Source organism: Arvicanthis niloticus, chromosome 10, assembly GCF_011762505.2.
Source record: "Arvicanthis niloticus isolate mArvNil1 chromosome 10, mArvNil1.pat.X, whole genome shotgun sequence".
In the NCBI taxonomy this organism is placed as follows: domain Eukaryota; kingdom Metazoa; phylum Chordata; class Mammalia; order Rodentia; family Muridae; genus Arvicanthis; species Arvicanthis niloticus.
The window spans coordinates 16,614,812-16,629,657 of NC_047667.1; the positions used below are offsets into that span (position 1 = coordinate 16,614,812).

The 14,846-nt window shown below is 42.7% G+C and overlaps 1 protein-coding gene across 10 annotated transcripts in view; it reads left to right on the forward strand.

Moving 5' to 3' along the window:
* The window catches only part of Mgat5 (alpha-1,6-mannosylglycoprotein 6-beta-N-acetylglucosaminyltransferase), a 284,487-nt gene that overhangs the window by 79,511 nt on the left and 190,130 nt on the right, over positions 1–14,846 (forward strand). For 2 of the 10 annotated variants that reach the window (XM_076941067.1, XM_076941073.1), the window contains exon 3: positions 7,282–7,384. The exons of the other annotated variants lie outside the window; for them this stretch is intronic. The gene's annotated coding sequence lies outside the window, so the exon portion shown is untranslated. The remainder of the gene's footprint in view (positions 1–7,281; positions 7,385–14,846) is intronic. 10 annotated transcript variants of the gene reach the window in all.

The window sequence follows — 14,846 nt, forward strand, 5'->3', positions numbered from 1 at the left end:
ACAGAAGCACCATGTTCAGTGGGACAACAATTCTGTGTCCTAGGACTCTGGGGGTACAGGTTTCCTTGTTTCTCTTGATTATGCAGTATATAAAGTCCTGGGGAGACGGTAGAACTCTTGGTGGAAGAAGACAGGCAGGTGAATCTTGATTTGGGTGCAAGTGAGTTGTGAGTTGGACAGTTACATATGTTTAAGGAGGTGATTTGTAGACTTTTGTGCTATCATGGGTACTACAGACACCATAATGCTTCTGGAATGCTCTCGAGGGCTCTGGGTTCAAGCAGGAAGCTGCAGGCTCTGCCTTTGAGAGGTCTAGTTCAGGGAGACAGATGTGGAAACAGGAATTTCATGCCAGTGGACTTTGACCAGAGGACAGAACTGGATATCTTTTGTTTCCATGTAATGGAGTATAGGGATTTCACTGATGTGTACATGAATAAGGAGTATCTTTATAATAGAGCCTGCTCTATGGCTTTCCCGGGTTTCTAACTTCCTCCGGGAGCTATCTCGGTTGCCCTTCAGGCTTGACTGAAAAGTGTCTATAATTTTAAAACAAATAGGTTAAGTAGTCTCTTGCCTGCTGAGATGACTTTCGAAGACTCCACTCCTGGCTGAGAGGATCCCTGCTTCCCATTAAGTGGAATATTCTCTACCATCACTTTCTGTCTTTGTGAACAATGTTCCCTCCTCTAATTTCTTGTAGTTCAAGGCTGGTCTTGAACTTGCTTTCTAGCTGAGGATAGCTTTGAACTTCTGATCCTCCAGCTTTCACTTCCCTGTTGCGGTCCGTCACATCCAGCTTATGAGCACCAGATGGAACCCAGGGTTTCATGCATGCCAGTCAAGTACCAAACTGTTCTGCATCCTCAAACCTGATAGGCTACCTTTAAAAGTGATGTTTTCCTTCAAGATTGAAGAGCTGAAGTAGGGTCACTAATCCTTATAGTGGAATTACCTCTGAAGATTTAGAGGATAAACTTCTGGCTTACTTTTAAAAACTATCATTTAAAACTATGTATAATGTTTGTGTCTCCTTATGGCCATGTACACGTGAATGCAGTACCTGCAGAGGCCAGAAGAGGGCGTTCAATCCCCCTAGTGTTAAAGGAAGCTTTGAAGGCATCTCACTTAGATGGTAGGACGTGAACACAGATCCTCTGCTCAAGCAATATACATGCACACTTAGTTGTGAGCCATCTCTTGGAATTCCAGCACTGTGGAAATCTAGCAGACAGGCCCCTGGGGCTCTGGGGCCAGCTATCCCAGGTTGCTCAGCAAGCCCCAGGCCTGAGACAATACATGTTTTTTTGACATATAAAAATGACAGCAGAGGCTGTCTTCCAGCTTCCACACACATGTACATGTACACCTACACCTACACACACACCTACACACACACACACACACACACACACACACACACACACACACACACTGACATACAAAGAAGTTCCATTCTAAGAGCATTTGCTGCTCTTCCAGGGGACTCAAGTTCAGTTCCCACCATTCATGGCGGGCAGTTCACAACCCCCTGTAACTCCAGCTGCAGTGGGTTCAGCTTCTTATTCTGCCTCCCGTGGGAACCTGCACACATGTGCACATAGACTCATAGACACACACTTGTACATGCAAGCAGAACAACAACAAAGTACCTCTCAAAAAGCATTTGGAGAGTCTTTGTTGGTGGATCTTATTATGGGCTAGCTGGACTTGATGGAACACATTGTTGTCTACCTCCTCTGGACACTTCAGATAGACAAGGCCCCTCTTATTCTGCTCTGGTGTTTCATCTTAAATGGCGCCTGAAAGTTCTGTTCATGGTGGGTAAGAACTATTTGCTTCAGTTCCTTGGGGTTGGAACTGCCACTGCTGGCAGTAAGCAGCCTCTTTTTTTTTTTTTTTTTTTTTTAATTGGTGTAACAGGAGGGAATTAGTGTTTCCTTTGCCTAGCCTGGCGCTCATTTGAAGAGCTTTTCTCCATCCTTTCAGGGAAGCAGACAAAGCAAGATCTGACTTGAAAGCTTGAGGCAGGAAAGAATTGGATACCCACAATGCCAGGCTCATGGAGGGGACAGCTGAGCAAAACCCCATTAGCACATGATGGAATGGCTTATAGAGAAGTATTCCTTCTGTTAAAAGGGAGCACGACTGGGAGCTCGGGGTACAACTCAGTGGGGAACTGCTTACATAGCATGCATGGGGCCCTGGGTTCCATCCCCAGCATCCCAAAAGTGTGAGGGGAGAAGCTCTAGGATATCTTTAGCACATTTAAGGCATAGTTAACAGAAGGTCACAGTATTTGTGGGGCTCTGTCAGAACTCTGTTTCAAGTTCCACTGCAGTGTGCAGCAGTGATAGGGTAGGCATATGTGAGTGTGCAGGTGTGTGAGCGCAGGAACATAGGTGTATAGTTCAGAAGTGTATGTGCACACTCCCAGGCATCAATCCTCATGGTCTGCATGTTTGAGACAGGTCTCTTGTTTGCTCCTGCATATCCTGGGCTAGCTGACTTACCAGATTCCAGAGATTTCCTAATCTCTGCCTCCCAAACTCACCATAGGACCACTGTGATTACAAATGTGAGTTCCTGAAGCTGACTTTTTAAATGTGGTTTCTTGGTATCCAAACTCAGATCTTGACCTCTGTACATCAAGTGCCATCTCCCCAGCACAGGCTTTGGCAAATTTCAGAATAAGAAAAATTCTAAATAGAGTAATTGCTTTCTTTGTTGTTCAAGTTGTCTGAGGGCCTTTGGCAACAGGGTACTACACAAATGTCTTTCTCCAGAGATGAATTTGAGGGAAAATGTCCAACCCTCTTTGAACCATAGCACTTGGCTTGTGCTGCGTGCTGATTGACAACCTGTCAGCTCCACCCCTTTTGCCTCCTCTGTGAGGACAGATCTGGGCCCCTTGAAGGTTTTACCTTTATAGTGCTAAACTTTGTCAGCAGAATGTACAGGAGGTACACTGTAGAATGGAAGGCTTTTGCTTCTGGTCGCAAGGGTAGGAAGGTTCTACAAGATGCTCTGTTTTCTCTAGTGTCCTTCTCTTATGGTGTTTGATATACTGCCATCAACAGCTTTTTTTTTTTCTTGGCAGACCCTTCATTACCAGGGTTATCAGGGTCAGAGCCCTGGTTCTGGCGGCTGCAACAAGCTACACTTAGCCATCCATACTCAATTAAGCAAGTAGCAGTAAAAAGCAGAGAAGAATATATTCAATGTGGTCATCCTGGGAAAAAGAACAAAGAAGTCCAATGACTTTGGCTAAGTTATCTTCATGGTCTGCACATGATGTCTGGGTTTGATGGAGGGCAAGAGTGTGCATAGGTAGTCAGTCCTGGCCACGGTGTGGTCCTGCCCATCACTGACATGGTCCCGCCCATCACTGACCCACCATCTTCTCAGCTCCAGTCTCTCTTGCAAGGTGCTTTGACAAGTTGTCAGAACTGTGTGAATGAAACCTCTTTCCAGGAAACAAACCCTCCACTCAGGCTGCTACCAGGGTTCAGCCTTTTTCTTTCCCAGTGCTAGATTCCTGGGGAGATTCCAATGTCTTGGAGTTCATTTTTCACTAGCTGGATAGTCAAAGGCAGGAGCACAAGTTTCTCTTTAGAGCATCACCTCCATTCCTATTGGAATGGTTACACCCTGAGCAGCCTGGTACCCAAGAGTCTAGAGCCGAGAGTCCTGTGATTTGATTTCCAGAGACTCTAGAAGGCACACAGTGACTTCACCACAGGCACTGCAGTGACCTGTGCTTATGTCACAAATTAGGACCTCTGTCCTGGGATGGGTGCCTGTCCCCATGTGTTCTTCACAGGCCTAGGGATGCTGGCTACTGCATGAAGCTGGTTGTCTTCAAGGTGTCAAGCACATTGTATTACTTCTCACTAGTTAGTACCTTGTCAGTGAAATTCTGGGCTGTAGTTAATAGGCATTTATATTAAGATTTCCTTGTTCAAGGGTTGGAGAGATGAATCAGTTGTTAAGAACACAGGCTGCTCTTTAGTGGACCTGGGTTCGATTCTCAGCACCCACATGGAGGCTGATAACTGTTTGTAACTCCAATTCTAGGGAATCTGACACTTTCCTTTGGCCTCTGTGGTCACTACAGGCACATTGTGCACATACATACATACATACATACATACATACATACATGCAGGCCAAATACCCATACACATAAAAACATAAAAAGTTAAAATTATAAAAAGCGAAAATTTTCTTATTCAAATTACTGTGTGCTTTCTATCTTTGTCTTATCTTGGCTGATAGAAACACAAACAAGGGGCTAGAGCGGTAACTCAGTGGTTAGGAGCACTTGACTACTCTTGCAAGAGGACCAGAGTTCAGTCTCAATGTCTCTGTCAGGCAGTTTACAAACTGCCTCTGACTAGTTCCTGGCCACTGATGCCTCTGCGGACACCTGCACTCTTGTGTGCAAGCATACACGTAATTAAAATAAAATAGAATCATAAAAACAAAGCAAGAACTTAGAATAGATGTTAGGGAAATTCAGAAGACTCTCAAAGGGGCAAATATATATATATATATATATATATATATATATATATATATATATAGTGTGTGTATATATATATTTATAAATATATATTTATACATATATATATTTATAAATATATATTTATACATATATATATTTATACATACATATATATATATTTATATTTATATTTACAATAAGGAGTCTCACCCTGTGGGGCACGGCCCCTGGGGGTTAAATGGCTCTTTCACAGGGGTCACCTGAGAGCATCATAAAACACAGATATTTACATTATGATTCGTAACAGTAACAAAATTACGGTTATAAAGCAGCAATGAAAATCATTTTGGGGGTCGCCCCAACATGAGGACCTGTGTTAAAGGGTCACAGCATTAGGGAGGTTATGAACCACTTAGTCTTGTGTACACTCTGGGTTTTCTTTCACCATCTGTGGCCTCTTACAATTTGGCAGCTATAGAAAAAGTCGTCTTAATAGAGAAAAGCGATTGTTCATAGAAGCACAAGCGCAAGCTCAAGGAGAGCTCCTGTTTGTTGATCTCTCCCAGAACCTCAAAGTGGCAGCTGTCAAGGACCTGTGACACGTGTCTATACTGCTACCTACAGCTGCCTGAGCTGTTCTTTTCAGAGACCTCCACTTAGATGAACACAGAATTCTTGACTTCACTGCAGAGATTTATAGGAAGTAGCCAGTATGTAGCAGAGTTGAGTTTATTAAGAAACAGTTTTAACATACATTTAAACACGTATGTTAATAGAAAGAGAGATGCCTAGGGAAAGGACATTGTACTGTGCTGTGTTTGTGGGCTCCTCCAGAGAAAATTTGCTCCTCAGTATGTAAGCAGTAGCCAATATAGGATGTTAGTGGTTTCTGAAGTTAGCTTGCTCAAGGGTTTCTCTTTTTTAATTTATTTTTATAGGCACTGGTATTCAGCCTGCATGTCTGTGCCTGGGTGGCAGACCCTCTGGAATTGGGGTCACAGACACCTATGAGCTGTCATGTAGGTGCTGGGAATTGAACTCAAGTCCTCTTGAAGAGCAGTCAGTGCTTTTAACCACCAAGCCATCTCTCTAGTCCCACTCAAAGGGTTTCTAATGGACTTTGTTCTCTTGTCTCCCTTTTCAGTAAATAAGATCAGAGGGTAGTTCCTGGGGTGCCTTGGATAAGATTGCATGGTTCACAAAGGTTTTGTGCATGTGTGTGTGTGTGTGTGTGTGTGTGTGTGTGTGTGTGTGTAGGGGGGTGTGCTCAGATGTGGCATTGTAACAGAGTTTAGTCTTCCTGGTGGAATTCTTTGAAAGCCAGGAAAGGGGAAAAGCCATGCTTAGTCAGGGTTTGTTCCTCTTTTAACATTCTTATTGAAATGTCATTATATAAAAGTATCATGTGATGTCAGCTTCCATGATGGTGCCTTTAAACACAGTAATCCTCTGTATGCATGAGGGATATGTCTCAAGAGTAGTCGCCTAAAACCTTAAATACTATCAAACTATGACCACCATAGATAGCATCACCTGTAACACGTGTGTGTGTGGGTGTGTGCGCGCACGCATCTGTTCTTGTGTGCATGTATGCTTGAGTGCATGTGTCCATGCATGTGTGTATGTGTGTGTGTCTGTTTCTGTGTGTGTGTGTCTATCTCAGTGTGTGCATATGTGCATGGGTATATGTGTGTGACTGTGTGTGCATATTTCTGTGTGTTTGTATGTGTGCATGCATGTATGCTTGTGTGCCTGTGTGCATGTATGTATGTATATATATACATGTGTGTGTGTGTTTGTCTCAGTGTATAAGTGTGTATGCTTTTGTGTGTGTGTGTGTGTGTGTGTGTGTGTGTGTGCACTGAGTGATTTTCTTTGTGTGTGTGTGCACTGAGTGATTTTCTTTGTCAATCCCCATCTTCCCTTTTGAGACAAGGCCTCAGTAAATCTGGAGCTTGCTGGTTCTGCTAGACTGGTTCCAGAGAGCCACCTGCTTCTCCCTCCCCAATAAGAGAGTTATAGTGTGTACTACCTTGCCCCCAGCTTTTTACATGGGCATGAGGATTTGAATTCTACCCCTCACACTTACACGGCATACTTGACCCACTGAGCCACACACTCCTACCCCTAGGGACACATTTCAATTTAAGACTGTCTCAGAGATTCTCGATGATGCTATGGTGGTCATGAGGAGTGTGTGAGATTTGCTAGCCACTACTTGTTTATCTTTGTAAAGTGGTGGATTATAACCCCCAGGGGCTAGCCAAGAAGAAATCTGAGCAGTGTAATTCTATCTTGTGACCCAAGGTCAGGGCATTCTTATGTAAAAAGTCCACTTTGTCACAACAGGTTTGATGCTGGAGAGCAATGTGGATGTGTATTCTTTTTGAATCTAAGGTGATGTCATGGTGAGCTGTTCTTCCCGGCCTATCTGTGTACATGTCGCTTTATCCTTGTTCATTGTATTGTGAAATTTAAGGGCACAAGGCAGGCTTTGTTATTCTCTTGGTTTTGTTTTGGTCACGGTTCTTAAATATGGTGTCTTCCAGAAATGACTTGCTTCAATGGCTTCAGTGACTCTGAAGAGTGTACATTTACTTTTGAAAAGGCAATATTGTGACAGGGATCCTTCCATCTTCTAGGTACTGACCCAAGAAATTTGTTCTGTGTGTGCATGCGCTGTATGCTTATGTGTGCGCTGCACTCACTCAAATATATTTGTAGAACTCAAATTCAACAGCAGATTCTCTTTGCTCTCCACTGTATCTTTTCAGACAGCGTCTCAGTGAACCTGGAGCTCACTGATGTGACTAAGCTGGCCAGCTAGAGAGCCTCAGGGATCCTTCTGTCTCCACTTCCTCGTGGCTAGGATTACAGGTATACACCACCATGCTTGTCTTTATTTGGGTGCTGGGGATCTGAACTCAGGTCCTCCTGCTTGAGAAGCAATTACTTTAATCACAGAGCCATCTCCCCAGCTCCAGGAAATACTCAAAGTAGCAGTCACAATCAATCCTGGAAACAAGGTTTGGCCACCCAGGGCTGCGTGACTTCTTTAACAACGGCAAGGGACAAGATAAATTCTGTATCATTTACTGTGGCATTTTGCTAACACTTGCCTGTGTTTTCTGTGCTTCACTGAAGAGCACAAAGTAAACTATCATCTTCTTGGGAATAAAATGTGGTTAGCCAAGGTGGACGGTGTGGTTTTAGGTTAAGCAGGAACTGAGGGAGGTGCCTGGGGCTCCTTGGGATTGTCACGAGACTTCTTCAGTCGTCCAATTCTCACAAGGCCCAGTGCCAGAAGAGGCAATTTGCAAACTATAGCTCTGTGGAGTAGTAGACATTATCCACATTTGGAAGTTTCTAGAATTTCCCAAGGCAGGTTGAAGGCTAGGTTCATTGGGGCTGAGACTTGAATTTGGATTTGATTACCAAATGCCCCTCTGCCATACCAGCTTGCCTCTCCACTCACACAGGCGCTTGACTTCTGGGCCCCTTGAGCGATTTTAGAGCAGGCTCACAAGGCTGGCTTCAGTTCCAGCTGAGGAGCTGCCCCTTGAGATGTCTCCAAGTGAAGAAGTTCAGACCACATATGTTGTGGGTCTCTTGCTGGGTGTTAACCTCATCAGAGCAGGAAGGGTCCTGTGGTCCAGGGAGAGCAGGAGGCACCCTGCTGGAGGCTGCTGATGTGTGTTCATTCTATGCAACTCTCATCTTCCAAGTTTCTGAAGCATGACACAGTTGTTAGGAGCTGAGAAATAGTTTCTGGGAAACACAGTATGTTCTACAGAGGTTCTCAGAGACAGACATACCTCTAGTTTTCCAGGAAAACACTAGAAGACTTGCATGTGTGCGTGTGTACGTGTGTGTGTGTGTGTGTGTATGTGTGTGTGTGTGTGTGTGTGTGTACGTGTGTGTACCTATGTGTGTATGTGCATGCATGTGCATGTACACATGCGTGTTGTATGTTTATGTGTGTGTACGAGTGTGTTCATGTGCATGTACACGTGTGTTGTGTGTGCACATGTATTACATGTGAATGAGTGTATACATAGGTATGTGTGTGCACAAACATGTCCACATGCATGTACATGTATGTGTTGTGTATACACATGTGTTGCATGTGCATGAGTGTGTGTGTGTGTGTGTGTGTGCTTGCATAAGCATGTATTAGCAGAGGCCACAGTGTTCATCTCAGTCATTGTTCTTCAGAATGTCATGCACCCCACCCCAGCCCCCTTTTTAAAGACAGGCTCTATTTTTACCTGAAACTTAACAAAGAGGCTTGCTTGTCTGGCCAGCGAGCTCCAGAGATTCCCTCTGTCTCTGCCATTTCAGCACTGGGATTTTGAACATGTACCAGATATCTGCCTTTTTTTTTTTTTTTTTTTTTTCCTAAAGGCAAGTTCTGTTGATTGAACTCAGCTTTTTGTACTGAGGCAAGCCCTTTATTGACTGCGCCATATCCCAAACCCAGCAGATGTCTTTATTGACCGTGGAAAGGACAAGGACTTTTCTCAATAAATATTAAGTAGCGGATTCACAGAAGGGCTTGAAGCTCTTACATAAGGCCTCTAGATCCTAACAGGAGCTAAGTGTGAAGCTGGAAACCAGTGTGTGTGAAGAATTGCAAGACTCCGATGGAGACAACAGGAGGGTTCTCTCTGCCTTTGATTGAGAAGACCAGGGTTCCACTTTGCCGCAGACCCATCCTGCCTTCAACCCGGCAGGTCCTGCTAGACATCAGGGTCTTAGGGCATATGTCTCTCACTGGGTAGCTGTTCATTTGTTTTGCAAAACAACATCTTGTGTAGCCTGGGCTAGCCTCAGACTCACTGTGTAGCCAAGGATACTCTTGAATTTCCAATCCTTCTGCTACCACCTCCTGAATGCTGGAATTACAGGCACGCACCACCATGCCTGACTTACGTGCTGTTGAGTTGGAGTCCAGGCTGTTATTTATAGCTAGATGAGCATTCTGGCAACTGGGCTACAGCCCCAGCCTTAGTGTTTCTTTCCTTTTTGAGATGAAGTCTCTTTTGTAGCCCAGGCTAGCACTACATAGCTGCTTCTATGTGTTCAATTCTCTTCCAGTCTCTGAGGCTTAATATTCCACAGGTTTGTGTTGGTTAGAGATCTTACTGTGCTGATGAAGACATATACATCATTCTAGTAATTGACTATGGTCATTTTTTCTTTATATTAGGTGTTAGTATTGTCTGCCATGAGTTTGAGGTTAGCCTGGGGTATAAAGCAAAACCCAGTCTCAAAAAAAGAAAGAAAGAAAGAAAGAAAGAAAGAAAGAAAGAAAGAAAGAAAGAAAGAAAGAAAGAGAGAAAGAGAGAAAGAGAGAGAGAGAGAGAAAAAGGGAAAAAAAGAGGAAACAAACTAAGTAACTAACTAGTGTTAACATTTTAATGTATAGAAAATGAATAAAACCGTTTCTCTGGTGGTGATTGTGGTGTTTCTGTGTGACCAGAGAGTAGTTGTCTGTGTTTTTCTCAATTTTAATTTTTGAGACCATGTTTGCCCCTAAACCCAGTGCTTACAGATTTGTCCAGACAAGCTGACCACTGAACTTTCTGGGTCCTTCTGTCTGTGGGGTCACAGCTTTTTTATGTGAATACTGAGCATCTGAACTCAGGTCCTCCTGTTTGTGTGGCCAAGTACGATGTGAGTTGAACCATCTCTTCAGCCCTGAGTTTTCTGGAAAGTTCACCAAGTCTGGCCATTCCAGGATGTTTTTACTCTAGTTATTCAGTGACTGGAGCTGACAAGAGGCTGCCCTTTTAGATAGATCACATTATCTGTGTTTGACAGTTCCCCCTTCTCTTCCTTCTTAGACCTCCTCCCTGTCCTGTCGTTCACTAACTTGTGTGTGGCAAAGTGGACATCTTAGCTTAATAGATTGTCTAGTTGTGATCAAGGCTGCCCTTCTTACCTGGCCCTAGGTGAATAGGTTAGTAAACTCCAAGAGAAAGAGAGCTATTCTTGTATCTAACACATATCCCAAGGTGATTGACACTTAGTATTGAGAAACAAGCAGCCCGACTTGACCTCCACACCAGGAGGAAATGGATTGGGATGACAACTAATCTGACCCAACTGATGGAGGATGTCACAAAAGAAGTTCAGTGTTAATTAAACTCGTAGGCAGAATCAGGCCACTCTTCTAAAGAAAACACCTAAATGGCATGTTCACAGCACGTTTACTAAGGTTTTAGTGACCTCCCCCCAGGTCCTACTGTGCTGGTAGCAACATCTCGGTCACTGAACTACTGACTGTGGTAATTTTTCTTTCCTTGTGTGGGGTGACTATAAAAATTGTTTAAATTGGGATCTAAATCTAGTAGTCATAAGGCGTGAATGACACAGATTTAGTTTATTTGAATGAAGGGAAAAAGAGAGAGAGAGAGAAAGAAAGAGCAGTTAAAATTAACTTTGGTGGTTTTCTGTCTGTTATTATGATTTCATCCACCTGTAATCATCCCTCAATAAATCAACTGTCCTTGCTGCCCACTCCCTGGTTCCGTCCTGCCAGGATCGTATTCTAGGCTATCCATGGCATCCTCTTGGATGGTTGCAAAACTCAAGTAGCAAATAAAAACCTGGTCTTTTCAATGGAAGTTGAGGAAAAATAGACTCGGTCACCATCCCTTTCTGCTGCATACGAAGGGATGGTTGGAGATGGGTAGCATTTATTCTTCTTACCACGATAACCAGAAGCACCGCAGGAAAGGTTTCTTTCACCTTACATTCTGGGAGGGATACAGACATTCGTGGTGGGAAGGCAGGAGTGCTAGGTGGCTGGTCCCACTGTATCCACAGGCGGGAAGCAGAGTGTGCACATGACATTGGGTGGGGTTGTAAAAATCTCAAGGCTCACGCCCATGTATTTCCTCCTCCAGAGAGGTTCTACCTCCTAAACTTCCATACCCTTCCCAAATAGCAGCACCAGCTATTCAGATACCTGAGCCTAGACATATGAGGCAGTGACAAGCCATTCCAGGGATTTGTAATGCCCAGAGAGCAGTGGTTATGTCTGACTCTTCTTACCCTTGTTTGGTTGGTTGGTTAGTTGGTTGGTTAGTTTTGAGGTGCCCTGAGTTTGCCTTTTGAATGACAGTGTAGCTTTTAACATTTCTATCTTTTTACCATATTGTTTGCTTGCATTTCTTTATTCTGTATGGTGTATTTGTGTGCGTGCACATGAGTATGTGCATGTGCGTGCATGTGCACACACACACGTGTGTGTGTGTGTGTGTGTGTGTGTGTGTGTGTGTGTGTGTTCTAGAGCACACAAAGGCCATGAGTTGCAGGACTTACCTTTCGCCTGCTGTGTGGGTTCCAAGCTCAGGTTGTCAGGCTTGGTGGCAAGAGCTTTTAACCATGAGGCACCTATCAGCACTGTTTGTTTATTGAGACAGAGTCTCATGTTAGCCTTGAACTTCTTTGTGTAGCTTGAATGCAGCCATGACTGCTGATCATCCTGCCTTTCCCTCCCTCCAGATTCTGGAAGTGAGTCCAGGTGTATACTGCCACACCCAGTTCATGTGATGCTGGAGCCAGAATACAGGACTTGGTGGATACCATGCAAGTGCTCTTAACCACAGAGCTCTATGCATAGCCCCTAACATTTCTATTTTTTAAGGACATTAAATAAACTGCATATTTACATGTATGATCACCCATCTGCCTTTTCGCCAGAAGAATCTGAAAGAGGAGCATTGGCCAGGAGCTAGAGCTGGGATGTACGTGACGTTCAGAAGTGGACTGGGCACTGGCCATCAGGAGGGTTTTGACCATTTGTGTTGTATATCAGTAAAAACCATTTCTATTCTTAATGGTCTGCTGGTTAAAGGCAGGATGCATTAGGGAAACGGGTCAGAGTAAAAATGATTGAGGGCTCTGCCAGTTTCTCTTGAGATTATCTTCCATTTAGCAAAAAGTTGCATTATCACAGCAGAATTCTTTGGGCATGTATTATAGCATCTTTAAAGAAAAACATATTTTTTTTAAAAATAGAAAGTATGAATTTCTAATAATTTTATCCCTTCACTTATCAGAATAAAAAGCTTCATGCTTTCAGGGAGTTACTTCTAGAGGAGTGTTTCAAGCAGCGACCGGAGCCCACCTGTCTACTCCTGGCATTTGGAATCAAAGCAGAAAAAAAAAAAACAAATTAAAATACAGGAAGGGAGTTGGCAGTCTGAATTAATCTTATACTTCCTTGTGAACGAAAGGCACACTACAACATATGCCTTTAATCCCAGTGCTGGGGAGAGAGAGACAGCAGAATCTCTGGGATTGGCTGGCTAGGTGGTCTCACCTACATGTGGGTTCAGGGCTAATGAAAAACCTGTTCAGATAGATAGATCAATCAGATAGATGATAGATAGATGATAGATAGATCAATTAGATAGATAGATAGATAGATAGATCAATTAGATGGATAGATGATAGATAGATAGATAGGTAGATGAGAAACCTGTTCAGATAGATAGATCAATCAGATAGATAGATGATAGATAGATGAGAAACCTGTTCAGATAGATAGATCAATTAGATAGATAGATAGATAGATAGATAGATAGATGAGAAACCTGTTCAGATAGATAGATCAATTAGATAGATAGATAGATAGATAGATAGATAGATAGATAGATAGATGATAGATGAGAAACCTGTTCAGATAGATAGATCAATCAGATAGATAGATAGATAGATAGATAGATAGATAGATAGATAGATAGATGATAGATGAGAAACCTGTTCAGATAGATAGATCAATTAGATAGATCAATTAGATAGATAGATAGATAGATAGATAGATAGATAGATGATAGATGAGAAACCTGTTCAGATAGATAGATCAATTAGATAGATAGATAGATAGATAGATAGATAGATAGATAGATAGATAGATAGATAGATGATAGATGAGAAACCTGTTCAGATAGATAGATCAATTAGATAGATAGATAGATAGATAGATAGATAGATAGATAGATAGATGATAGATGAGAAACCTGTTCAGATAGATAGATCAATTAGATAGATAGATAGATAGATAGATAGATAGATAGATAGATAGATAGATAGATAGATGATAGATGAGAAACCTGTTCAGATAGATAGATCAATTAGATAGATAGATAGATAGATAGATAGATAGATAGATGATAGGTAGATAGATAGATAGATAGATGATAGATGAGAAACCTGTTCAGATAGATAGATCAATTAGATAGATAGATAGATAGATAGATAGATAGATAGATAGATAGATGATAGATAGATAGATAGATAGATAGATAGATAGATAGATAGATAGATAGATAGATAGATCAATTAGATAGATAGATGATAGATAGACAGACAGACAGCCCTGTACTGGCCTAAGGAGCAACAGCCAAGGCTGACCACCATTCTTCCGACCATTCTTACATACACATACACACACTCTCATGAACACATATATACCCTCAAAATATAGTAGTGTCTTTGTATCATTGTACAAATATAGTAATCCAAGGCCAGTCAGCAACAAATCAACAAATATGAAAGGACACAGTGGTTTTACTATTGTAGATCAAAATTGGAAGATGTAATGTGGATGTGGACTCCCTGACCCTGACCAACAAGTCCTTCATACACCTGAGTGTTGGAGACAGTCATGCATAGGCTTTGTATTGGGGTGCAGACACTCTGCTCGCTTGTAAGACCTAAGAACTACAACATGGTGTCTATCTGGCAATCTTCCTGCACAAACCTCCTAACAAGAGGTGCAACTGGCCACTCATTGCTTCCTCCTGGGAAATAAATTATATGTCCGGCACAGCAGTAAGTCCGGTAGAGTCTTCCTTTTATAAACCACTCAATCTGGTTTGAAATCCAGGTACATGAAATCCAAACAGTGGGCAGTTTCTTGTGCAGGTTTAGCTTTGGGACCAGCAATAGAGTCTGGCTTTGCTTTATGCCTTTGGTTTCTACTCCGGGTGCATTCTAATGATGAGTACATATACTTGGAGCCGACTTCATGGACAGAACTTAAACTTTTCCTTACACAATTAAATGCTGGCTGTTGTGCGTTAAACGAGCAAGCTGTAACTTACCCTCAGTCACTAGGAACATTAGCAGGTAGGCTGTCCACATGAGGGAAATGGGGCTGGTAAACTGTTTGGTACCCAGGCATGAAGGTCTCAATTCAGATCCTCAGCATCCATATAAAAAGACCAAGTTGACCCTGTTAATTTCATTGCTGGGAAACAGAGACAGGAGAGTCCTTGGGGCACGCTGTCAGCTCTGTACAGGGGATTCAGCAAACTCATGGTTT